We start from the raw sequence: 7,866 nt of genomic DNA, 5'->3' as shown, positions 1-7,866 counted from the left end.
GTGGGTGTGTGTGTGTCCCCTCTCGTGTGGTTGTTGTGTTGTGGTGTGTGTTGTGTGCTCTCTCTTCTGTTGTTGGTGTGTCTCTCTATGGTGGGTCCTGCTCTGTGTGTGTGGTGTGCTCTCTCTCTGTGTGTGTCTCTCTGTGTGTGTGTGTCTCTCTCTCTCTGTGGTGGTGTGTGGTGGTGTGGTGTGGTGTGTGTCCTCTCTCTCTGTGTGGGTCTTGTGTCTCCTCCTCTCTCTGTGTGTCTGCTCTCTGTGTGTGTGTGTGTGTGTCTCGTTGTGTGTGTCTGTGGTGTGTGTCTCTCTTCTGTGGGTGTGTGTCTGTGTGTGTGTCTCTGTGTGTCTGTTGTGTGTGGTGTGTGTGTGTGTTTCTCTCTCTGGTGTGTGTGTCTCTCTCTCTGGTGTGTGGTGTGTGTGTGTGGTGTGTCTCTCTGTGTGTGGTGTGTCTCTCAGGGTGGCTACAGGTATTAACAAGTTAAATTTATGACTTTTTAAGACCAATCTAAATGAAAATTTAAGACCAATTTTACAATGGAAATACAAAGTGGAAATATACAGTAATCTTTCCAAGTAAAAACAAAATTAACAGTAGGGTAAAATAACAAATACTCGTGAGTTAGAACATTGACTTAATGTGTGGAATCGATAAACATAACCAAAATGTAATCGTGCGTGCGTGCGTGCGTGCGTGCGGTGTGTTGTGTTTGTGTGTGTGTGTGTGGTGGTGTGTGTGTGGGTGTGTGTGTGTGTGGGTGTGTGTGTGTGTGTGCGCGCTTGGTGTAGTGCGTGTAAAAACAGTCTCCTAAAGTGTCAAACATTTGATGTTGAGTTGAGCGTAACGGGGTCGGCCAGCAGCAAGTTATCATTTGAAGAGGAACTGTTCGGCTGGGTTATGGTAGTCTGGATCCATGGGTGTTATCTCTCTCTCTACATGAACTAATATATATGTAAACAAACAATAATACAGACAGTACAACAGAGACAACAATATACATATAGGCACATGTCAACATAATTTACAAATAAGACATAAAAGCAAATCAGAGCCCCCTCACCTGGGACCTTTCAGAGAAGACACCTGCACACCTCTCTCTCTCTCTCTCTCTCACACACCTCTTCTTTTGCAGCTAACTCTCCTCTCTCTCTCTCTCACACCACACTCTCATCCTCTTCTCCTCATCACCCCTCTCTATCTCCTCTCTACACACATCCTCTCTCTCTCCTCTCTGCTCTTCCCTCACCCACTTTTGAGGGTGTGATTTTTTTTGAGTCTTTTCTCCTGCTCATCACCACTCTTGCCTCTCCTCTTTCTCTCACACAATAGTCTCTCTTCTCTCTCCCCTCTCCTCCTCTCTCTCCTCTCTCACACCACCTCTCTCTCTTTCTCACACCTACTCTCTTCTCCCCACCTCTCTCTCTCTCTCACACACACTCTGCGGATACTTCTCTCTCCTCTCTCACACCACACCTCCTATCTATTCTCGATCTCACACCACTTCTATTCTCTCTCTCTCTCAGCTCTCCACACACGCTCTCTCTCTCTCACACCCTCTAGATCTCTCACCACAAACACACACAATACACACAACTCACACACCTCTCTCTTCTCTCTCTCTCTCTCAACCTCTATATCTCTCTCACACACACACACACACACACACACCTCTCACACACACACCTCTCTCTCTCTAAAACAAAACAAAAAAATACACACACTAATATATGCACACAATATATGCACACTCTGAACAGAACAGGATACAGAACATGATATAATGTGACAGGTACGCATCCCCACTGCCGTGTAGGCTAAAGATCATCAGCCACTCCAATACAACTCCACAGCACCGCAAAATAAAGTGCAGCTCAATAATTTAATTGAGTAATTTCCCATTTTTCTTGGATCAATAAATAAGACCTGAGGATTTGTTTACCCTGTTTAACTCTAAGTCTCTCTCTCTCTCTCTGTCTGTCTCTCTCTGTCTCTCTCTCTGTCTCTCTCTCTCTCGGTCTGTCTCTATCTCTCTCTCTCTCTCTGTCTCTCTCTCTCTCTCTGTCTGTCTCTCTCTCTGTCTCTCTCTCTCTCTCACACACACCTCTCCTAACTCCCTGGGTAATCTCTCTCTCTAAATCGGGGGGGTCTCTATCTCTCTCCCTCTCTCTCTTCTCTATCTATAAACTCGACTCCATAACACCCTGGTCCGAAGCTTCTATCTCTCTCAAAAAAACCTCTCTTCTCACCTGTCTAGCTTCATCTATCAACCTGTCTTCTCTTTCTCCTCTTCTCTCTACACACGTTATCCCCTTGGTCTCTCTCTCCACGTCATGGCCTCTATCTCGCTCTCATCACCCACACACACACACCACACCTCTCTCCACCTGTCTCTCTTTCTCTTATCTTTCACACCTATACCTTGTCCTCCTCTCTCACTGGCTCTCTCTATCTCAAAACAACCTTCCCTCACATGTTTCTCTCTTTTCGCTCTCTCTCACACCATCGCTCTATCTCACCTGTCTCTCTTCTCTCTCACACACACCTCTCTCTCACCGGGTCTCTCTTCTCTCCACCGTCTCTCGTGCTCTCTAACACCTTCACCTGTCTCTTTCTCGCTCACACACACCTTCTCTATCACCTGGTTCTCTTTCTCTCACACCTCCACCGGCGTCTCTCTCTCAACTGTCTCTCTCTATCTATTCACACACACGTCTAACTCACCTCTGGCTCTCTCTCTCTCTTCACACACATCGATCTATATCACCTGTCTCTCTTCTCTCTCAAACACACCCCTCTCACCTGGTCTCTGTTTCTCTCTCAAACTTCACCCGTACTTTCCTCTATCACACACACCTCTCTCGCACCTTGTCTCTCTTCTTCTCACACCCTCCACCTGTTCTTTCTCTCTCTCACACACCACCTCCTCTCCACTTGTTCTCTCTTTCTCTCTCACACCTTCACTGTTCTCTCTCTCTCACCCTGTCTCTCTCTTCTCTCGAAAACACCTCTCCTCAAAGTCCCTCTCTCTTTCTATACTCCTCTTTCTCTCTCTCACAACACCTCGCTTCTCCTCAACTGTCTCTCTCTCTCGCTCTCCCCTCTCTCACACAAACACCTCTCCCTCACCTGTCTTCTCTCTCTCTATCTCACACACACCTTCGCTATCTCTCACATGTCTATCTCTCCTAATCTCACACACACCTCTACACATTGTCTCTATCCTCACTCACACACCGCGCTCTCTCTCACCTGTTCTCTATTTCTCCTTTCCTATCTCTCTCTATCCACCTCCATGTCTCTCACAAACACACACACACCACTCTCTAACACAGATACACAAACCTCTTCTCTCTCTCTCTTCACACACCGTGTCTCTCTTCATTTATATCTCTCTCAAAACCACACCACACAAACACACACAAAAAACACACACACACACACCCTCTCTCTCCACTCCCTAAAACGAAAGAGAAGAACATCCTCCTCCAGTAAAAGCGCGGAGACTGCCTGTTTTGTTTTTTTTTATTTTACGTAGTCTAAAGACTGCAAGGAGAGTGTCTGTGTTACAGTCCGATGCATCGTTATCCATGCGATTAGTTTATTTAACCCCCTCCTGAGTTGCAGCCAGAGGCAGCATCTTCTCTCGTAGCCATTAGCCATTAGCTAGCAGAGAGAGAAGCGAGCTAAAAATGTTTACAAAGAAACAAACATGAGGAAAAACACACATTTGTCGACAGTTGTTTTTTTAAACAACATAGCTACCGCACAACTCACGCGGAGCGGAGGCCAGAAAAAAAACGTATTTTTAACGCGCGTTAATACAGTCTTAAACCGATACGGGTTCACATTAGAGGCGGAGGGAACTGGACTAGCTAACGCTAAGCTAACTAGACTAAATTAGCGCCCAGAGGCTGCGGCTCCACTACTTTGAGCGGGATCGATCCCGTTTTCTTTATCATTATCGATTATAAATCGGTACTCACTGCATGCGTGCTGCTGCTTCGTTTTACCGGTTACGGGTAAAAGCTTTTTAATTAAACTCTCGGTTCCCCAGCCTTGCACTTAAGCCGCTTTGTCGGTCTTCGTCCATCGTTGGTTTTCCGCCCCCCGGCAGCTATCTTGGATGGGTTAACAAGCTTCGGTGATCTACTTGTCATCCTGGTTCCACTCATCATAAACAAGGGGTAAACCTCTCGACGTATATGCCTTTGTTGATACGTTTTTTTTTTTTTTTCCGTTGCGGTGATATTTAAATAAAAACGAATAAAACTGGAACAAAATACTAAAATAATTTCAAAATTTACATACTAACTTTAGGGAGATCGTTCTAGTTATTCGTGGTGGGCTGTGGATGCACAAAGTAAAAAAGATAAACAACGTTTAATAAAATCTTAATGAGTGACCTTTAATACCATAATAATTATTATAATAAACCGTACTAATAAATGCGGTCGAATAATCCAGATAAGTAGAGTTTTGTTGGTTTAATGTAAAAAATAATATAAAAATATTAAAAAAAAAAAAAAAAAAAAAAAAAAAAAAAAAAAAAAAACTCGGGCGGGACTTTCCGTTCGCGTCAGTTGATGACCGTATATGTAAGCGACTGGACACCGCGCCGATGTTTGGTGAGGATTCCCTTCGTGGGTCACTTGGCGGGTGGTGTATAGTGTTGTTACGGGACTTTTTCTAAACATTTCTCCCCCGTTGAGCGGCGGGTCCAAGGGTTACCCACCCCACCCCACCCAGAGGCATGTTTACCCACAGCGCGGCCCCGAGCTCGGGCCGCCGGCCGGCCGCAGGCAGGGACCCCCGCGAGACAGGAGCGTCTACGGAGAGGCACGAGAATCGAGGTATCCCCGAGCAGGGAAGACTCTCTCGGACAGGTGTGTTGTTGTAGACTGTGTGTGTGTGAGGGTGTGGTGTGTGTGTGTGTGTGTGTGGTGTTGGTGTGTGGGTGTGTGTGTGTGGTGGTGTGTGGGTGTGTGATGTGTGTGGTGGGTGTGTGTGATGTGTGTGTGTGTGTGTGGTGTGTATTCTATCTATATATTATATATATCTATATATATTATATATCTATCTATCTATATGGGTGTGTTTCTATATGTTTGTGGTGTGTTAGCTCATTATATTGTGTGTGTGTGTATATCTATATGGGTGTGTGTATCTATATATCTACTATCTGTTGTGTATCTATCTGGTAAGTGTGTCTTATGGGTGTGGTGTGTGTGGTATCTGTGTGTTGTGTGTGTGGTTATATCTATGTGTGTGTGTGTTGTGTGTGTGTGTGTGTGGTATATATTATGTGGGTTGTAGTGTCATCTCTCTTTTTTCTTTGTTTTGGTTTTTGTCTCTATGTGTGGTGGTGTCTAGATCTCTCTGTGTGATGTGTGTGTTTGTGTTGTGTGTGGGTGTGTGTGTGTCTCTCTCTATGTGTGGGTGGTCTCTCTCCCTCTCTCTGTGGTCCTCTCTCTGTGGGGGTATGTGCTAGTGTGGGTGTGTGCGTGTGTGGGTCGATGTTCTGATGGTCTGTGTGTGTGTCTATTCTCTGTGGTGTGTGTCTGTGTGTTGTGTCTCTGTGTGTCGTGTGTGTGTGTGTGTGGTGTATCCTCTGCTCTGTGTGTGTGTTGTCGCTATCTCTGGGTGTTGGGTGGTCTCTCTGGGTGTGTGTGTGGGGTGTGTGTCTCTGTGTGGGTTTTGTGTCTGTGTCTGGGGTGTGGGTGTAGTTTGGGTGTCTATCTGTGTGTGTGTGTGTGTGTGTGTGTTGTCTCTGTGTGTGTGTGTATGTGTCTCTCAGGGTGGCTACAGGTATTAACAAGTAAATTTATGACTTTTTAAGGGAACCCAGTCTAACATGAAATTTAAGACCAATTTTACAATGGAAATACAAAGGGAAATATACAGTATAATCTTCCAAGGTAAACACAAAATTAACAGTATCGGTAAAAAACCATAATCGTGAGTTAAGAACATGAAAATGTGTGTAATCTGAAAACATAACATCAAAAATGTAATACGGGCGTGCGTGCGGCGTGCGTTGCGGTGCGTGCGTGCGTGCGTGGTGCCGCTTGGTGCGGTGCTGTGTGTGTGTGTGTGGGTGTGCGCGTGCGTGTTAAAACAGTCTCCTCAAAGTGCAAACATTGATGTTGAGTTGAGCGAACGGGGTCGGCCAGCAGCAAGTATCTTTTGAAGAGGAACTGTTCGGCTGGGTTAGGGTATAGTCTGGACAATGGGTGTTGCCTCTCTTACATGAACTAATATATATGTAAAACAAAACAATTAATACAGACAGTCAACAGAGACAACAATATAATATAGGCACATGTCAACATAAGGTACAAATAAGACTAAAAGCAAGAATAAGACGCCCCTACTGGCCTGTCCGAAGACACCTGCACACTCTGCTCTCTCTCTCTCCACACACCTCCTCTCGTCTCTCGCACACACCTTCTCTCTCTCTCTTCTCTCTCCTCACACAAACCTCCTCTCTCTCTCTCTCTCTCACACCCTCTCCTCCTCCTTCAAACAAGTTTCTCTACCTCTCTCTCCCACCCACAGCTTCATTCTCTCCTACTCTCTCTCACTCCAACAATCTCCTCTCTCTCTCACACACTCCTCTTCTCACACACCTCTCTCTCTCTCCTGCCCACTCCATCCTCTCTCTCACACTCACTCTCTCTAACCAAACTCGCTCTCTCTCTCCACAACCTTCTTTCTCTCCACACTCCTCTCTCTCTCACCACTTGCTCTCTTCTCACACACCTCTCACTATCTATCTCAACCCTCTCTTCTCTCTCTCTCCACACCTCTCCCTTCTCTCTCAAACATTTCCCCACACCTCTCTCTCTCTCACACAAACAACCAACACACACACCTCACACACCTCTCTCTCTCCTTCTCTCTTCTCCACACTCCTCTCCCTCACCATAACACACACACAAACACACACAACACCCTCACACACACACCTCTCTTCTCATCTTAAACAAAACAAAAAAAACAACACCACCACTATTGCACCAAATATATGCACTATTGAACCGAAACAGGAAAGAACATGATATAATGTGAACAGGTACGCTCCACACCTGCGTTGTAGGCATAACGATCATCAGCATCCAATACAAATCCACACAGCAACCGCAAATATAAGTGCAGCTCAATAATTTAAGTGAGTAATTTCCACTTTTCTTGGATCAATAAATAAGACCTGAGGATTTGTTTATCACTGTACTCGTTCTCTCTCTGCGTCTATCGTCACGTCTCTCCTCTTCTCTGCTACTCTCGATTCTCTGCCTCTTGCTCTGTCGGTCTTCGCTCTAGGTCCTCTCTCTCGTCTTCCTCTCTGTCTAGATCCTTTCTGTCTATGCTATCTGTCGGTATATCATGATCCTCTCTGTTCTCTCTCCTCTGTCTGTTCTATATGTCGGTCTATCTGTATGTCTGTCCTCGACTCTCTCGTTGCTTCTCTCTCTTTCTGCTCTCTCTCTATTTCGTTCTCTCTGTCTGGTCTTCTAGTATCTACTCTCCTCCTCGTCCTCTCTATCTCTGTCTTCTCTGTCTCTCTGCCTCTTTGTATCTCTCATCTCTCTTCTCTCTCTCTCTGGTCTGTCCCTTTCTGTCTCTCTCCTCTTCTCTGGTCTCTCTCTCTCTCTCGTATGTCTCTCGTTCTCTCTGTTGTCTCTCTCTGTTGTTTGGCTCTCTCTCTTTATAATCTCTCTCTCTCTCCTCTATGTCTCTCTCTCTCTCTCGGTCTGTCTCTCTCTCTGCTCTCCTGTCTCTCTCTTTTTGTCCGGTCTGTACTCTATCTCTGCTCGCTGTCTCTATCTTTGGTCGTTCTGTCTCTCTCTCGCTATCCTCTCTCTGTATCTTCT

General features: G+C 45.6%; 1 protein-coding gene across 1 annotated transcript in view; it reads left to right on the top strand.

Annotated features, from left to right (window-relative positions):
• The window catches only part of nup133 (nucleoporin 133), a gene marked incomplete in the record, with an annotated part of 100,913 nt that overhangs the window by 1,184 nt on the left and 91,863 nt on the right, over positions 1 to 7,866 (top strand).

Source organism: Etheostoma spectabile, chromosome 5, assembly GCF_008692095.1.
Source record: "Etheostoma spectabile isolate EspeVRDwgs_2016 chromosome 5, UIUC_Espe_1.0, whole genome shotgun sequence".
NCBI lineage: Eukaryota > Metazoa > Chordata > Actinopteri > Perciformes > Percidae > Etheostoma > Etheostoma spectabile.
Note: the sequence above shows the minus strand (reverse complement) of the source record. Positions and strands in the feature narration are given on the sequence as shown.